Genomic DNA, 20,240 nt, shown 5'->3' on the forward strand with positions numbered 1-20,240 from the left:
CGGTCATTCTCTGAAAGCTCTCGTTACGTTAAAACAGAATGATAGCAAAAATGTTATAAAAAAATCTCTGGTACTTTGAGTATGTTTTTCTCTGAAATTCCAGGTACTGAATAAGTTAAAGAGACATAATACCTATGTACTAAATCACTTAAAAGTGATGCAGTTTAACTGTGAAAAGCTGACTAGAATATACCACCTGAAAATCTCTATGTAAAAAAGGAAGATATTTTAACCCCTTGGCAACCGAGAACGCGTCAGGCACGTCCTACAAAGAGTGTCAGTTAAGGACCAAGGACATGCCTGACAAGTCCTTGGGTAATCTGAGCGCTGGAAGCGATCGAGATCACTTCCAGCCGCTCAAACAGTATTGCAGCGATGCCTGAGGCATCCTGCAATACTGTTCCTGACTGCCAGATGGAGCCCAGCAGTCAGGCAGAGCATTGGAAGCCATCGGGCAGACTTCTGATGCTCTGACAGCGTGCTAAGTGGGTGGGTGGAGGCACTTAGTAAAATATCACACACAAAAAAATATATATATATATTTTAATAAAAAAGGCCCATATATTCAAGCGGTATCACACACTGGTACATTTTTTTTTTTATATTTGCCATAGTGTTTTTTTTTTTTTTGGGGGGGGGGGTTTGGTTACGTTTACTGTTACTGAGTTTGTTTTTGTTTTTTTTTTACTTTTACTGTGCCAGATTTTTAAATTTCACTGTTCTATGTTTTAGAATTCTACAATTGGTGCTGTATGGGTATACTCAGGTTGTAACATAGTAACATAGTATATGAGGTTGAAAAAAGACCAAAGTCCATCAAGTTCAACCTATACAAATCTAAAATACTTACAAAAAGCTTCAGTTAAACTTAAATAATCCCACTAACAGGTGACCAATTTAATACAAGCAATCATATCTATGAATATTGTTTATAGACAGAAATGTATCCAAACAATTTTTAAATGTATCTAGGGTATTGGCATTCACCACCTTCTTTGGTAATTGCTCTTACAGTGAAAAAACGTTTCCATTGCAGGAGATTAAATCTCCTTTCCTGGAGTGTTTTCTTGCAGTATCTTACAACAGGCTCTCCTAAATCATAGTTAAAAAGCAATTTGTGTGTAAAAATGAAAATTAAAAAATTACCACCATACACTTTCTCTAATTTTTTTGGGCTAAAACGGTTGCATCAAATGCATCAAAGAACTCCATATACAATACCTTGGGGTATTAATAATAATAACTAGTATTTATATAGCGCCTTTCTCCCAACGGGACTCAAATCGCTTTTTCAGCACTCGCTGAAAAAATTACCACCACATACATGTTCATCGCAAGCAAATAAATTGGGGTATGTAAAAAAGCCCCCAAAATGAAGATAGACACATGTCAGAAGTTTTTCATTGCACCCCCCAAAGAAGTCAACAAACCTATGCAAAGGTGGTATCACTGTACTCAGGAGATGTTGCTGAACACATATAGGGATGTTCTTTGGCAGTAACACATAACAGGAGCTGAGAATCCATGCCTAAAGTACAATGTGTGTGAAAAATAACACACAAAAAATGACTACCCAAAAGTTTGACAAAGACTGGTGGTTGAATTAGTGCATGGAAAGTGTTAAAATACCAGTATTTCAAATACCCTAGGGTGTCTAATTTTCAAAAATATATTGTTTGATTGGGGTAAATTACATTGGCCAGCTTCAGAAATGTCCCAAATAGGACATAGGTGCATGATGACAGATGTGAAAATTCCAAGTTGGAAAACTGGAATGTGCCCCCTAAAAATAAGGCCTTTTAGCCCCCTGAGAATCTGAGAAACCTAATTATGGGTGGTATCACTGTACTCAGGAGATATTGTTGAACACATATTGAGCTTTTTTTGGCATTAACATATAACAGTAAATGAGAATCCATGCCTAAAGTACAATGTGTGTGCAAAATAACACCAAAAAATGACTACCAAAGTTTGACAAAGACTGATGGTTGAATTAGTGCATGGAAAGTGTTAAAATACCAGCATTTCAAATACCCTAGGGTGTCTACTTTTCAAAAATATATGGTTTGATGGGGGTAAAGTAAATTGGCCGGCTTCAGAAATGTCCCAAATAGGACTTGGGTGCATAATGACAGATGTGAAAATTCCAAGTTGGAAAACTGGAATGCACCCCCTAATAATAATGCCTCTTAGTCCCCAGAGAACCAGACACACCTATACATGGGTGGTATCACTATACTCAGAAGATATTGCTGAACATATATTGGGGTGTTATTTGGCAGTATCCCTTAACATTCTCAGTACATGTATTCTTAAATTGCAGTATTGTCACAAAATCATCACTTTTTTGTTTTTCAAACTTTGGCATAGATTGGTGATAAAATGGTTGCATGAAAAGAGTCAAAATACCCCAAGTTTAATACCTTAGGGTTGTCTTCTTTTAAAAAATATATACATGTGAAGGGTTATTCAGGGATTCCTGACAGATATCAGTGTTGAAATGTAACTATCGCTAATTTTGACAAAAATTGGTTTAGAAAGAGCAAAGAGCTACTTGTACTTATTGCCCTATAACTTGAAAAAAAGCAAACAACATGTAAACATTGGGTATTTCTAAACTCAGGACAAAATTTTGAAACTATTTAGCATGGGTGTTTTTTGGTGGTTGTAGATGTGTAACAGATTTTGGGGGTCAAAGTTAGAAAAAGTGTTTTTTTTTTTCATCATATTTTATAATTTTTTTTATAGTAAATTATAATATATGATGAAAATAATGATATCTTTAGAAAGTCCATTTAATGGCGAAAAAAACGGTATATAATATGTGTGGGAACAGTAAATGAGTTAGAGGAAAATTACAGCTAAACACAAACACTGCAGAAAAGTAAAAATAGCCCTGGTCCTTAACGGTAAGAAAATTGAAAGTGCTGTGGTCACTAAGGGATTGATTTATGCCTAGATTACGAGTTTTGCCGGTAAAAACATGTGGAGCTAATGCTCCTTTTTTTCTTACCGCTCCCTTTAAACAACGCTGGTATTACAAGTTTTCTGAATGTCTGTGTTAGCCTCAGAAAAGTGAGCGTTGAGCAAAATTTAGCTCCACTTCTAACCTCAATTACAAAATTACATGTAAAATAAATCCTAACCTAAGTTACAAATACACCTAACACTACACTATCAATAAATTAATTAAATAAATTACCTATTTTATAGGTAAGTATTCTTGTAATATTTTTTTATTTTTTGTAATTTAGTGTACTATAGTTTAGTTTATTTAATTGTATTTTAGTTTATATAATTGTAGGTAATTTATTTAATTAATTTATTGATAGTGTAGTGTTAGGTGTATTTGTAACTTAGGTTAGGATTTATTTTACAGGTAATTTTGTAATTATTTTAACTACGTAGCTATTAAATAGTTATTAACTATTTAATAGCTATTGTACCTAGTTAAAATAAATACAAAGTTGCCTGTAAAATAAATATAAATCCTAAAATAGCTACAATATAATTATTAGTTATATTGTAGCTATCTTAGGGTTTATTTTATAGGTAAGTATTTAGTTTTAAATAGGAATAATTTATTTAATTATAGTAATTTTAGTTCGTTTTATTTAAATTATATTCTAGTGTTTGCGTGGCGGGTGTGAGGCGGTTTAGGGGTTAATACATTTATTATAGTTGCTGCGATGTCCGGTCGGCAGATTAGGGGTTAATAAGTGTAGGTAGGTGGCGGCGACGTTGGGGGGGCAGATTAGGGGTTAATAACTATAATGTAGGTGTTGGCGATGTTAGGGGCAGCAGATTAGGGGTTCATAGCTATAATGTAGATGGCGCCGGTGTCCGGTCGGCAGATTAGGGGTTAAATAATTTTATTATAGGGTTTGCGATGTGGGGGGGCCTCGGTTTAGGGGTTAATAGGTAGTTTAGTTTAGGGTGTTAGTGTACTATGCAGCACTGTAGTTAAGAGCTTTATTTTCCGGCGTTAGCACATAAAACTCTTAACTACTGACTTTTTTATGTGGTAGGAGTCTTGGAGGTAGAGGCTGTACCACTCACTTCTTCCAAGACTCGTAATACCAGCGTTAGGCAAATCCCATTAATAAGATAGGATACACAATTGACGTAAGGGGATTTGCGGTATGGAAAAGTCGCAGAAGAAAAGTGAGCGGTGAGCCTCTACCTGCCATACTCGTAATACCAGCGGGCATTAAAAAGCAGCGTTAGGACCCCTTAACGCTGCTTTTTGAGGCTAACGCAGAACTCGTAATCTAGGCGTTAGTTTCTTAAGATCACAATAGTAAGTGCTCTGTAAGGAGGGAAATAACATGAGTGTCCCTGCACATGATAAATGTGAGCTCCCTTGCAAATTCCAAAACTAGTATTCTGATTGGTTACTTAAAGTACTTTTACAATGGAATGTGGCTACTGAGGAAATTTTGAGGTAAAACATCTGTCTTTTTTACACAGAAATGTTCCGGTCAAATTTTCTAGTTAAATTTGATGAGTAGAGTATCAGGTTATACAGAGAGCAATGTATCACTATGTTGTGCAGTGTATCAGGGTTATACACAGATCATAGTATCACTATGTTGAGCAGTGTATCAGTTATATACAGAGCAATGTATCACTATGTTGTGCAGTGTATCAGGGTTATACACAGATCATAGTATCACTATGTTGGGCAGTGTATCAGGGTTATACACAGAGCAATGTATCACTATGTTGTGCAGTGTATCATGTTATATACAGAGCAATGTATCACTATGTTGTGCAGTGTATCAGGGTTATACACAAAGCAATGTATCACTAAGTTGTGCAGTGCATCAGGGTTATACACAGAGTAATGTATCACTAAGATGTGCAGTGTATCATGTTATATACAGAGCATGTATTACTATGTTGTGCAGTGTATCAGGGTTATACACAAAGCAATTCATCACTAAATTGTGCTGTGTATCAGGGTTATATACAGAGCATGTATCACTATGTTGTGCAGTGTATCAAGGTTATATACAGAGCACTGTAGCACTATGTTGAGCAGTGTATCAGTTATATACAGAGCATGTATCACTATGTTGTGCAGTGTATCAGGTTATACACAAAGCAATGTATCACTATGTTGTGCAGTGTATCAGGGTTATATACAGAGAAATTTAGCACTATGTTGTGCAGTGTATCAGGTTATACACAAAGCAATGTATCACTATGTTGTGCAGTGTATCAGGGTTATATACAGAGAAATGTAGCACTATGTTGTGCAGTGTATCAGTTATATACAGAGCATGTATCACTATGTTGTGCAGTGTATCAGGGTTATATACAGAGCACTGTATCACTATGTTGAGCAGTGTATCAGGGTTATATACAGAGAAATGTATCACTATGTTGAGCAGTGTATCAGGGTTATACGCAGAGTAATGTAGCACTATGTTGTGCAGTGTAACAGGGTTATACACAGAGTAATGTAGCACTATGTTGTGTAGTGTATCAGTTATATACAGAGCAATGTATCACTAAGTTGTGCAGTGTATCAGAGTTATATACAGAGCAATGTATCACTATGTTGTGCAGTGTATCAGGGTTATACGCAGAGTAATGTAGCACTATGTTGAGCAGTGTATCAGGGTAATACACAGAGTAATGTAGCACTATGTTGTGCAGTGTATCAGTTATATACAGAGCAATGTATCACTATGTTGTGCAGTGTATCAGGGTTATACGCAGAGTAATGTAGCACTATGTTGTGCAGTGTATCAGGTTATACACAAAGCAATGTATCACTAAGTTGTGCAATGTATCAGGTTATACACAGAGTAATGTAGCACTATGTTGTGTAGTGTATCAGTTATATACAGAGCATGTATCACTATGTTGTGCAGTGTATCAGGGTTATACGCAGAGTAATGTAGCACTTTGTTGTGTAGTGTATCAGTTATATACAGAGCATGTATCACTATGTTGTGCAGTGTATCAGGGTTATATACAAAGCACTGTATCACTATGTTGAGCAGTGTATCAGGGTTATATACAGAGAAATGTAGCACTATGTTGAGCAGTGTATCAGTTATATACAGAGCAATGTATCACTATGTTGAGCAGTGTATCAGGGTTATACGCAGAGTAATGTAGCACTATGTTGAGCAGTGTATCAGGGTTATACGCAGAGTAATGTAGCACTATGTTGTGCAGTGTATCAGGGTTATACACAGAGTAATGTAGCACTATGTTGAGCAGTGTATCAGGGTTATACGCAGAGTAATGTAGCACTATGTTGTGCAGTGTATCAGTTATATACAGAGCAATGTATCACTAAGTTGTGCAGTGTATCAGAGTTATATACAGAGCAATGTATCACTATGTTGAGCAGTGTATCAGGGTTATATACAAAGCAATGTATCACTATGTTGAGCAGTGTATCAGAGTTATTTACAGAGCAATGTATCACTATGTTGTGCAGTGTATCAGGTTATATACGGATTACGAAGCAATGTATCACTATGTTGTACAGTGTATCAGGTTATATACAGAGCAATGTATCACTATGTTGTACAGTGTATCAGGTTATATACAGAGCAATGTATCACTATGTTGTGCATAGTTGCCAACATTTAAAAAAAAATTCCAGGGACACTTTGCAGCAGAGCAAGCAAGCGGGTTACTGGAGTATTGATGACCTACTGTTCAACTGCTCCGCCCACTCAGGTCTGCAATCAAAACACACCCATTTGAAATTAATAGTATAATTTAGACTTATCCATAGTTTATTATACAGATTACAGCACCAAGCTCTTACACCTACCCAGTCTCTGGAATACATTCTGAGCATATGGTTATTTTTACAACACAGCATCAAAATTAGAAAGACAAATAATATGTGAACCCATTCAATAATAATAACAATATTCCATAAGAAATTAATTATATTTAAATAATACACTATATCTATCTATCTGTATACATGTATGTGTTTATATATATCAGTGTATCAGTTATATACAGAGCAATGTATCACTATGTTGTGCAGTGTATCAGGGTTATATACAGAGCAATGTATCACTATGTTGAGCAGTGTATCAGGGTTATACACAGAGTACTGTATCACTATGTTGAGCAGTGTATCAGGTTATACACAGAGCATTGTATCACTATGTTGAGTAGTGTATCAGGGCTAAACACAGAGCAATGTATCACTATCGGCTAGATTACGAGTTTTATGTTATGAGTGAAAAAGCCTCATAACGCTGCTTTTTCACTACCGCTGGTATTACGAGTCTTGCAGGTATATTTTTACCACACACGTTTTTGGCCGTAACACAACGTAACTACCGCAGGTTTCAAAAAGTTCTTTTTCAATGGGACTTCCATAGCGCCGGTATTATGAGTATGCCTGTCCGGCCAAAAAGTGAGAGGTACACCCTATACTGTCAAGATTCGTACCGTAAACTGAAAGTATAACATTCGCCTTTTCCCACATCCTCCAGGTCCTCATGGTGAACCACTGCCCCGTTAAATTTTTTCATGAATGCTGTAATCAGTTTGTTTACCTTCCTCCTTCTGTTATCTAACCTACTTTGGTCCCATGCCGTTCTCCAATGTAATCTTGGCACCATTGTGGACCAAACGATCAGCAATCCGGGGAATAACTCCTGTAACCGTGACAAATCCCTTTTGATCCTCCTGACCAGTTCTTTTTGTGGCAGGGAACCCAGATCGTTGCCCCCAGCATGAATCACCAGAACGTTGGGACGGGGAAAATGCTTTGCATAACCCACCACGGAAAACAAGATCTGGTCCCACCGCATGCCCCTGATACCAAACCACCGGAAAACAGCTTTATCTTTTTTAAATCCTAGCTGCAGGTGGTCTTCCTTGGACCCTGTCGCCCTTTGTGCCCAGTAAATAAAAGAGTGGCCCACGACCCAAACCTACAGCGGATCTGAAAGAAGTTGAGAAAAAAAAACAAAAAAAAAACATGTTGCATGCGGTTAAGGTAGCAAATGAGGACGGACATACGCATGGTAACAATCGGATGACCATCTTCCCACCCCTTTTACCATCTCCTTACTCAAACCCAATGCGGCGGCCTCCGTTGCTGCGCCTATTCTGAAAGAATGCGCGCTTAAAATGTTTTGGATTGTGCCCCAACTTACCCAACGCCCTAGCCAACACTGCCCTAAATTGATATTGCGACAGTGCCCCGCCATCCTCGTGGATCAGCAATGACCCTTACACCTTTGGTCTTACTGCCAAAAACTCCCACAATGCCCCACACGGACACACCTCTACCCCCATGGGGTACAGAATCACGGTTTTGCCTTTTCCCTCCTGATCGGTCTTCGATTGCTTTAACAATATGGACACATGAGAGTCCGTCACCCCCACATCATGGACACTCAAGCCCCCTTGCGCCTCCTTAGAGCGACTTATTAGCTCCGAAATCCGAAAAGCTCCGAAAAAGGCCAGAGAAAAAGCCGTTTGAAACAAACTTGTTTCATAATCAGAAATGCACACACCCCTCAGCACTCTCCAAAGGTGCGACAGAAGGGGGAAAGAAATCGGCCGGCGACTATCTGTCCCGCTCCTTTTCCTCCTCACACCTTTCAAGATCTGCCGCACACAAAACGTTTTGGTTATGTCCACAGCCCCCAATAACTTAAATCTGAAGGCCAGAGCCATCAACCATTTTTCGATAGCTGAGGGAGACAGCCCACCATCTCTCCACTGCCATATCCATCTCAACAAAAGGCCCTGACACCTGTGATCACCCTCCTCCATATCATGCTGAACCAGTAACAACTCCCACTCTTTCCAAACTTTTGTATAGTCTCTCCAAGTACTCGGGCCAATGAAGATCTCACCAACCCAGCCAATCCCCTGAGCCAAGGCTCCATAAGTGTTCCAGAACTTCCTTCCCCACTTCATCTGCCAATGGAGCCAGCTCCCGAAAACGCTGCCACTGAAAACGAGAGAGTGCGTCAGTGACTGAGTTCTGGACCCCAGGTATGTGTTTTGCCTTGACCAAGATATTCAACCTCATACATTATAGCACAAACACCCTCAACAGCCGGATCACCAGAGGAGAAGATGAGGACAATCCATTAATTGCAGCCACCACACCCACACAACAGGAGAGACTTGTCCCGAATTTCCTCTCTCCAAACAAACAAGGCAACTAAAATAGGAAAGAATTCTAGAAATACCAAATTTGTTATCACCTCACTATCAAACCAATTCTCCGGCCACGCTGCCGCACACCACGCCTTGCCAAAAATAGCACCAAAACCTTTACTCCCAGCTGCATCCGTTATCAGCCCAAGCTCCTCACACGAGACTCTGGATGGCTGAATCATGGCGGACCCATTGAAATTTGTAAGAAAAACTTTCCAAACCTTAAGATCCTTCTTAATGGGCGAAGTTAGCCGTATGAAATGATGAGGCTGTTTAACGCCCGCTGTTGCCAATGATAACCTGCGACAAAAAACCCTACCAACTGGGATGATACGACATGCGAAGTTTAATTTGCCAATCAAGGACTGCATATCCACTAGCTGAACTTTGGAAGCTGATAAGAAGTGCAAGATAACTTCCACCAAATCCCGCGCATTGTCAACCGGAAGCCTGCATTCCATCAACTCCGAGTCGATCGTAATGCCTAGAAAACTCAAAACTGTCAATGGCCCCTCCGATTTTTCCATTGCAATGGGCACCCCAAATTCCTCAGCCACTCGGTTAAAGGTTTCGCGCAACACTTCACAAACCACAGACCTTGAGGGACCCACAAACAGGAAATCGTCTAGGTAGTGCACCATTGACGAGTAACCAGCCTGTACCTTGACCACCCACTCCACAAATGTGCTAAAACTCTCAAAGAGTGCAAATGAGATGGAGCACCCCATGGGTAAGCACAGGTCAACAAACACCTTTCCCTCAAAACAACAACCAAGCAACTTGTGTGAAATCAGGTGCACCGGATGTGAACGACAGAGGGGATAATGAAACCAAACCTAAGCCGTGCAATAGCTTTGCTGCTTTTTCCCGACAGCCCCAGTTACTGGCGTAACGACCTAACCAGGGCTCCATCTTTTCCATCTTGATTGGGGACACCCCCTTCTTTAGGTAGCTCGGTTCTCCCCCCAACTTTTCCTCTTCTGAAACACTTCACAAAGGCATGGGCTCCCCCATACCCCGAGCACTCGTGCCGGAACTTACAAGAAGTTCCCCATTTACACTGCCCTTCATTGTACGCGAAGCAAAAACCTTTTCTGCCCGTGGATTGCGAAGTAGCCGCAGCCGGACTGCAGGCCCCCGACTGAAAGGACTGCACTGCTCTTAGTGGAGTCATGATTTTGAACCAAAGCCCCATGTCTCGATCATCCCACCTCATTGTAGGTTTTACCGCCAACCACTGACGAAAATGTTCGTTGTATGTCCACCACGCCATACATCCATATGTGCGCTGGGCTGCAGCAATTTCATCCAGGTAACAGAACATAGGAGCCCCTTGTTCCAGAAACCTTTCTGCCATCACACTAGGGTAAATTACGAAAGCCTGAAACCAATTGGAAAAAGTTTTAGGCAATTTTCTATAAAGCTTCTTCCTCTCATCCTCCTCCTTTTTAATGCTATCCTTCTTGGAATCATCCGACACTTCAAAAGACTGTTCTAAAGGGAGCAAGGAGAACAATTCTATATATTCCCTGGAGCAAATCCTCACCCTAACCTCCTTCGTCAGATGCACCGAGGGTTCAGCACCCGCCTGCTGTACTGCTGAAGGAACAGTCGCCATTACTGACACACCACTGCCGACTGTAACAGTTGTCTGCGGCCCCACATTGGCCCTAGCCATGGCCGCCATGGGTCCCTCTATGCCAGGAGGTACCCAAGCCTTCTCGGGCATTGGCTGCGGGATTGCTGGAACAGCTGAAGCCTCCACTGAACGCAGCAGCGCCCTCAGCCCTTCAACCAACCTCATTGACACCTTCTCGCTGCTGACACCCGCACCCCTCAAATGTAAAGCCGATAAATTCTCACCTGCTATAGCCTTCCCTGCTGACGCCTCCGACTGAGATAGCCCCCCGTTCTGTGATTGCCCCACAACTGGGTTCCGCTCCTCTGGACTTCGGCTCTCTTGAGTCACCTGTAATATATCAACTGCATGATCCCTGGACAACAGTACCGTATTGCTCTTTGGTACCATAGCACTCATCCTCCTTCCCATGCTCCTACCCCACTCCCTAACAAACCCCCTACCCACTACAATGTCTCTCGTCCCTTTTTTCCCTTGACTTCCCCCTAGATAACCGCCTTTTCTCAGTCCTGTCCTCACCTCCCCTTCCCTAAAGCAGGCCTTGTTGGCCGTGTGTCCCCTTTGACCCAGAGACCTTCTTCCCACACCTCTACCCCTGAACAATGCCTCAGCCTGATGTTTTGCGTGTCCCGTCATCTCCTGCCTCCCCTTCCCCCCCGCATAACCTCTACGGGGCCCGGATGGCCTACGCAACTGCTTACTTGTTGCCGTGCCTTTCCCCTTCCCTCCCCTTCTGGCCTTATCTCCTCCAAACTGACCGTCCCCTTTATTATAATTATAAACCCCCTCAACGTTGTCAGTGAATTATATTGGGCTCACCCCCCTCCACTCCCTCACTTCCGAGCCGTTCACAGTTATAGTGGCTCCACCCTCGATGTCACCCCTTGTGTTCCTTAGCCCTCTTCCCCCATAAAAACCTCATTAGCCGCCGTTAAATCCCTGGGCTGCCCCGCCCGTTCTCCTGCCTCTGGCTACCATTTTCATTAGAATCTATATCTATCCTCGGCGAGCCCGCCCTTGTGCCCTTATCTCCCAACAAAGCACTCCTCTCTAATTGTAACAAAGGCCCAGTCTGGCCATGAGGTAGCCCAATATTCCCCACACTTCCCGACTGCCGGACGCCGTGCACCGCTGCCTCTACTAGGTTCCCTTCCCCCTGCGTGATAATCTCACCATTAGCTGCCCCTTTCCTATGCTACCCTGCCCCTGTGACCTTCCCCCCGACAACGACTTATGCCCTGCTGATAATAATAAAGGCCCCTCCGGGCTGTGCCAGAGTCCATCCAGCATAAATCCAGCAGGCCTGCGGCCTTGTTCCTCTACCTCCGCTTCCACTACCATCAACCGCCTGGTGCCGCCCGTTGTCCCAGCCTCCTGCGCCACTGCTACCGCTCCGGCTTTCTTACCCGGTCTCGCCGCCTCCCTGCTTGGACTCCGTCTCCCCATGTACCTTGAGGCCTGTGTTCTGGGCTGAGTCGACTTGGAGGCCGTGTCCGCCGCACCGGTTTGGATTTCGGAGTCGCCGCCCCCTCTTCCTCCTCGGTACCAAGCAACCTGGTGATCTGTTTCTGAATCCACGAAGATCCTTTTTCCTCCACCGCCGAACGAATCCTTGCCAACAGCTCTTCAATCTCCATCTTCTTCGATAGCCGTATCTTCTTTGCTAAAGAAAACTTCGGGAGCTCCTTCTGCGACCATGTAAGTATGGATACTGGCCTTGTTGCGCCCTCTGCCGCCGACTACTTCCTGCTGACTCTCCACCCACTGACCGGGGCCTTCTCCTCACATCCGGTCAACGGGCCCCTACCACTATGTTCCTCGCTTACGGGGCCCACTAAGAGCAATGTATCACTAGGTTGAGCAGAGTATCAGGTTATACAAGGAGCAATGTATCACTATGTTGAGCAGTGTATCAGTTATATACAGAACAATGTATCACTATATTGTGCAGGGTATCAGGGTTATATACAGAGCAATGTATCACTATGTTGTGCAGTGTATCAGGGTTATACACAGAGCAATGTATCACTATGTTGAGCAGTGTATCAGGGTTATATACAGAGCAATGTATCACTATGTTGAGCATTGTATCAGGGTTATATACAGAGCAATGTATCACTATGTTGAGCAGTGTATCAGGGTAATACACAGAGCACTGTATCACTATGTTGAGCAGTGTATCAGGTTATACACAGAGCACTGTATCACTATGTTGAGTAGTGTATCAGGGCTATACGCAGAGCAATGTTTCACTATCGGCTAGATTACGAGTTTTATGTTATGAATGAAAAAGCCTCATAAAGCTGCTTTTTCACTACCGCTGGTATTACGAGTCTTGCAGGTATATTTTTACCACACACTTTTTTGGCCGTAACACAACGTAACTACCGCAGCTTTCAAAAAGTTATTTTTCAATGGGACTTCCATAGCGCCGGTATTATGAGTATGCCTGTCCGGTCAAAAAGTGAGCGGTACACCCTATACTGTCAAGATTCGTACCGTAGTTATGAGTTTTACGCGTCAAAGCTGTAGCATAAAACTCATAACTAAAGTGTTACAAAGTACACTAACACCCATAAACTACCTATTAACCCCTAAACCGAGGCCCTCCCGCATCGCAAATACTAAAATAAAATTTTTAACCCCTAATCTGCCGCTCCGGACATCGCTGCCACTATAATAAACATATTAACACCTAAACCGCCGAACTCCCGCATCGCAAACACTAGTTAAATATTATTAACCCCTAATCTGCTATCCCTAACATCGCCGCAACCTACATTACTGTTATTAACCCCTAATCTACTGCCCCCAAAATCACTGCCACTATACTAAAGTTATTAACCCCTAAACCTAACCCTAAGTCTAACCATAACACCCACTAACTTTAACATAATTAAAATAAATCTAAATAAAAATTACAATTAATACCTAAATAATTCCTATTTAAAATGAAATACTTACCTGTAAAATAAACCCTAAGCTAGCTACAATATAACTAATAAGTTACATTGTATCTATCTTAAGCTTTATTTTTATTTCACAGGTAAGTTTGAATTTATTTTAACTAGGTAGACTAGTTAGTAAATAGTTATTAACTATTTACTAACTACCTAGTTAAAATAAATACAACTTTGCCTAACCTAACCTGTCTTACACTAACACCTAAACTTACACTACAATAAAATAAATTACATTAATTGAATATGATTAACTAAATTACAAAAATAAAAATCACTTAATTACATAAAATAAAAAAGAAATTATCAAATATTTACACTAATTACACCTAATAAAATAGCCCTCTAAAAATACCCCCCCCCCCTCAAATAAAAAAACCCCTAGCCTAAACTAAACTGCCAATAGCCCTTAAAAGGGCCTTTTGGGAGGCATTGCCCCAAAGAAATCAGCTATTTTACCTGTAAAAAAATACAAACAACCCCCCAACAGTAAAACCCACCACCCACACAACCAAACCCCCCAAATAAAACCCTATCTAAAAAAACCTAAGCTCCCCATTGCCCTGAAAAGGGCATTTGGATGGGCATTGCCCTTAAAAGGGCATTTATCTCTTTTTCCTTGCCCAAAACCCTAAGCTAAAAATAAAACCCACCCAATAAACCCTTAAAAAAACCTAACACTAACCCCCGAAGATTCACTTACAGTTTTTGAAGACCGGACATCCATCCTCAACGAAGCCGGGAGAAGTCTTCATCCAAGCTGCAAAAAGTGGTCCTCCAGATGGGCAGAAGTCTTCATCCAGACGGCATCTTCTATCTTCATCCTTTGGACGCGGAGCGGCTCCTATTGGCTGATCTAATCAGCCAATAGGATTGAGCTCACATTCTATTGGCTGTTCCAATCAGCCAATATAATGCAAGCTCAATCCCATTGGCTGATTGGATCAGTCAACAGGATCGAAGTTCAATTCTATTGGCTGATTGCATCAGCCAATAGGATTTTTTTTACCTTTGATAGAATTCTATCAGCCAATTGGAATTCAAGGGATGCCATCTTGGATGACATCATTTAAAGGAACCTTCAGTGTACGGCTGGGACCATATGAAGAGTATGCTCCGTGCTGGATGTCTTGAAGATGGTGCTGCTCCGCGTCGTAAGGATGAATGCAGAAGATACCGTCTGGATGAAGACTTCTGCCCGTCTGGAGGACCAATTCTTGCTGCTTGGATGAAGACTTCTCCCGGCTTTGTTGAGGATGGATTTCCGGTCTTCAAAAACTGTAAGTGGATCTTCGGGGGTTAGTGTTAGTTTTTTTAAGGGTTTATTGGGTGGGTTTTATTTTTAGCTTAGGGTTTTGGGCAAGGAAAAAGAGCTAAATGCCCTTAGGTGTTAATAAGTGTAGGTAGGTAGCAAGCTCTGTACTGGTGGTGCTCCAACCCGCAGCTAAATCAACTTTAGAAGCCAGTCCTGGCACTTGCTGGACTTTCTTGGGTGCCCTGAAGCCTTCTTCACAACAATTGAACCTCTCTCCTTGAAGTTCTTGATGATCCAATAAATGGTTGATTTAGGTGCCATCTTAGTAGCAGCAATATCCTTGCCTGTGAATCCATTTTTGTTCAAAGCAATGATGACTGCATGTGTTTCATTGCAGGTAACCATGGTTAACAGAGGAAGAACAATGATTTCAAGCACCACCCTCCTTTTAAAGCTTCCAGTCTATTATTATATTCTGCCCGTCTGGAGGACCAATTCTTGCTGCTTGGATGATGACTCCTCCCGGCTTCGTTGAGGACTTCTTGCCACTTGGATGAAGACTTCTCGCGGCTTCGTTGAGGATGGATGTCCGGTCTTCAAAAACTGTAAGTGGATCTTCAGGGGGTTAGTGTTAGTTTTTTTTTTTTTTTTTTTTTTTAAATGTTTTTATTGAGGTACATTGAGAGGTATACAACAATTATGCGAATAAATTTTGTGCTACATGTTACATACAATAATGGCTTCAATGTTCCTGAAGTAGCGAAATAAACATATAAGAAATGAGAAGAATAACATCAGTTTACATACTATGTAGGCATTGAATATAGAAAATGCCCAACATTAAGAGACCTTTTAAAGCATTTAGATAAAGGAAGGCAAATATAGGCCAAAAAGACCATCTTTGGATCACCTCATTATACCTCGATTTTATAACCTTTAAAATAGAAGATGTAATATATTAAGTATGCTGTAACAAAATCCAAATCAAAACCAAAACCCCTTTAATAATAACGGGCAGGAACTTTAGTAGGACCTACCGGCCCACACATCAGGGTATTGACTTCTATATGTCTGGTCTTAAGAAGGACCCTGGAATATGTTGAAGAAAGAAAAACTTAGCAGGTATAAGTCAAGCTAGCTTATTAGTCTGGTTAAGTTAGATAAGTTCCGTAATATGGTGCAATATGTAATAGAAAGAGATACTAAAGGGGCGATGGAAAGTGCGGTATAATCAAGAGAAACCGCTTTTTTAATTCTCCTAAGACTAGGAGACATATTATGTAATAGTAGGGGGGGGGGGTTGGGGGGGGAGGTGGTAAGATAAATACAGTGAATGGTGGGTATGCCAAAAGAGACTGTTAAGGTGTAAGGTGCCAATTATATAATGTTACTGTGTCGAGGAGGAGAGCAAGTAAAATTGTGAGAGAGACAGGGTATGTATATGGATTATGAACACAGCTAGTTAGTATTGTTGATCAGTCCAGCTGATCTAAATAGAATAAATAACGACAGGACCTTGGTATTGAGCGCAAAAGATAGGTGTGTACTATATATCATAGAATAAGTCAGAGTTGACGTATAGGTGACCAACATAGTGAGTAGTAAGTTCCTACCTTAACACAATTAAATCTATATATCTGAGAGACCATCTTAGCACAGTAAAGCTAAAAAATGCAGTAAATCATCTAATAGTGTTACATGAGTATAACCATTAGTTAGGCGTTATAGTGAAAATTGGGAATATGGTTGTGTTATAAGCTTGTAATTTTTTATATTCTGCCATCCGGACACGGGCCCTATGTCCAAACAGCAGGCAAAGACAATTGAATATGTAGGCGTATGACTCTAAGTAGTTGTCAACTTAACCTCCATGAGCTCCTTGAATAACATTTTGAGTTTGTTTCACCTGGTGGTAACTGTAAATTCAGTAGTGACAGTGGGGATACTGAAAAAAGCCAACTATGTTTATGGGTGGCTGCATGCCCCAAAAACTTTCACTATAAATTGCTAGCTACTATGCCCAATAATCATGAAACTAAGACTTGACATTTATAGGTTGCTGGGGAATGATGGTAGAGTGTCAAATATAGAGAGTAAAGTAGTAATGCAAAGTGTACCTTTAGCTAGGCCTGGCAGTTTTGAGAGTGTGTGAGATATACAGACAGCAAGACTGCATAGGGTATGGAAGCCATAGAGAGAACTGAAAGCCACAGATATAACTGTTCAATGAAGGCTAGTATTAACTGATTAGTAAGACTCCCCTAGGCATTTTAGTCTGACCAACAAGTATCTGATTACAATATAGTTAAGGTATTGCCACAGAGCTGACTCACCAAAAATAGCATTGTATATTAGCAAATACAGAAATTGTCCATATCTATATATAATATATTGTATAAGCAAGATTGGGCTGTAAACAGAGCATAATCTGGTTAATCCAGCCAAAACAAACTATGAACACACTGCTGTGAAACTCTTAACTTGATATTTATATTTGTAGAATAACAGAAACTGCACTATTTAAATATTGAGTAGGTGCATCCGTTAACTCATAACTATTACACATAGAACAATATGCATCCTCATGTGCTCTGTGCCAGAGGGACTGAAAGAAATAGCAATAATAATGGAAAGTCATTGTCTCTGAGATCCTCCACACACTTTCGAAGATCCAGAGAGTCAAAATCAATAAACCTGTACTTTGGTCAGCCAACCCCGGTATGGTAGCATTCGTAGCGTCCCAGGCACATCTCATTCTGTAGCAATAATGCCTCCATGAAAAACGCCACATGTAGAATCCAAGAACCGCAACAGAACCGCATGGCTAAACATGTTACCTGTGTAGCGAGTCCGCCGCCACACGCTGGAGAGACTGCCCGGTACTGGCCTGCTACTGTGCCCTTGTAAAATGAAGACCCAAGTGAAGCCAGTCCCGGCTGTTCGGCAAGAAAGCAGGCTACCAAGTAAGCACTAGGGAAAGACAGGCAGGAAGTTTCAGAGGCGATAGGGAGGTAGGAATTGTGTTGGTCCGTTCTCACACCGGCATAGATGTAATGCTGTGGGCCTAGAGACGTAGGATGTGTCGGGGCCTCCGTCCCATTATCTTCTTCTGTGATAGGAGAAAACAATACTCCATCTCCTGTCTTGCGCTGTGTCCGATTCTGCATCGGCTGGGTAGATAAACTGCAGCCATCGGTGGGATAGAGCTTAGGTAGCTGCAGTTCCAGAAGTCGGACGGCTGACTCAATAAGGCCTCGTGCTATGAGCTCCCAGTCCGCCGCGGCCGCCATCTTGTTATTTCCGGGGATCAACAGTGCGGCTGGTATAAGTATTGAGGCTGCTCAGGTATTTAGCTCAGTGGGTTGGGGAAATACAGCGAGTCGCTGTGTATGTAATATGGATCTGATTCCTACCCCAGCCGGCTCCGATCCCCTCTCTGTTGCGTCCTTATAGCTGTAATGGGTGGCCTATATCGGGCTTAAATAAAGATTGTAGATGCCCTATTTTGGGATGGCCATAGGCTGTAGGATGAGATCGTCAAGGATATTATAAGTTCATATATATTAAATTGTATTTTTGCCCCCAAAATCAAGCTGTAGAGCCGGAGCTCTGGCAACATGCGTCCGGCTGGTTAGGCAGTTGGCTCCGCCCCCCCAGTGTTAGTTTTTTTAAGGGTTTATTGGGTGGGTTTTATTTTTAGCTTAGGGTTTTGAGCAAGGAAAAAGAGCTAAATGCCCTTAGGTGTTAATAAGTGTAGGTAGGTAGCGACAACATTGGGGGTTGCAGATTAGGGGTTAATAAGTGTAGGTAGGTGTCGGCGACATTGGGGGCCCCAGATTAAGGGTTAATAAGTATAATGTAGGTGGCGGCGATGTTGGGGGCGGCAGATTAGGGGTTAATAAGTGTAGGTAGGTAGCAACGACATTGGGGGTGGCAGATTAGGGGTTAATACGTGTAATGTAGGTGGCGGCGATGTTAGGGGCGGCAGATTAGGGATTAATAAGTGTAATGTAGGTGTCGGTGATGTCAGGGGCAGCAGATTAGGGGTGTTTAGGGTTTATGTTAGGGTGTTAGGTGTAAACATAAATTTTCTTTCCCCATAGGAATCAATGGGGCTGTGTTACGGAGCTTTAAGCTCCTTTATTGCAGGTGTTAGCCTTTTTTTTAGCCGACTCTCCCCATTGATGTCTATGGGGAAATCGTGCACAAGCACGTAAAACCAGCTCAAAGCAGCGCTGGTTTTTGGGTGCGGTATGGAGCTCAATGGAGCTCAACGCTGACATACTGCCTGCTAACGCCGGGTTTTTGAAAATCTGTAATAGCAGCGCTATAGGGAGGTGAGCAGTGGAAATAACTTGCAAGTTAGCAGCGAGCCGCTCATAACGCAAAACTTGTAATCTAGCCATATGTTAAGCCGTGTATATGGGTTATACCTAGAACAATGTATTACATTGTTGAGCAGTGAATCAGGTTATACACAGATCATAGTATCACTATGTTGAGCAGCGTATCAGTGTTATACACAGAGCAATGTGTCACTATGTTGAGCAGTGTATCAGGGTTATACACAGAGCAATGTATCATTATGTTGAGCAGTGTATCAGTGTTATACACAGAGCAATGTATCATTATGTTGAGCAGTGTATCAGTGTTATACACAGAGCAATGTATCACTATATTGAGCAGTGTATCAGGGTTATACGCAGAGCAATGTATCATTATGTTGAGCAGTGTATCATGTTATATAAAAAGCAATGTATCACTATGTTGAGTAGTGTATCAGGGTTATATACAGAGCAATGTATCACTATGTTGAGCAGTGTATCAGGTTATACACAGAGCAATGTATCACTATGGTGAGCAGTCTATCAGGGTTATACAACGAGCAATGTATCACTATGTTAAGCAGTGTATCAGGGTTATACACAGAGCAATTTATCACTTTGTTGAGCAGTGTATCAGGGTTATACACAGAACAATGTATCACTATGTTGAGCAGTATATCAGTGTTATATACAGAGCAATGTATCACTTTGTTGAGCAGTGTATGACTTTGTTGAGCAGTGTATCAGGGTTATACCCAGAGCAATAATTCATTGAACAGAGCAGTGCATTAAGGTTATAATCATGGTAAAGTACAGTCCATGCCAAAAGTTTTCAGAATGAAACAAATTGCCATGGACCCAAAATTTCGATGTTTGTTCCCTAAGCCACT

This window comes from Bombina bombina, chromosome 1 (assembly GCF_027579735.1).
Source record: "Bombina bombina isolate aBomBom1 chromosome 1, aBomBom1.pri, whole genome shotgun sequence".
Taxonomy (NCBI): Eukaryota; Metazoa; Chordata; class Amphibia; order Anura; family Bombinatoridae; genus Bombina; species Bombina bombina.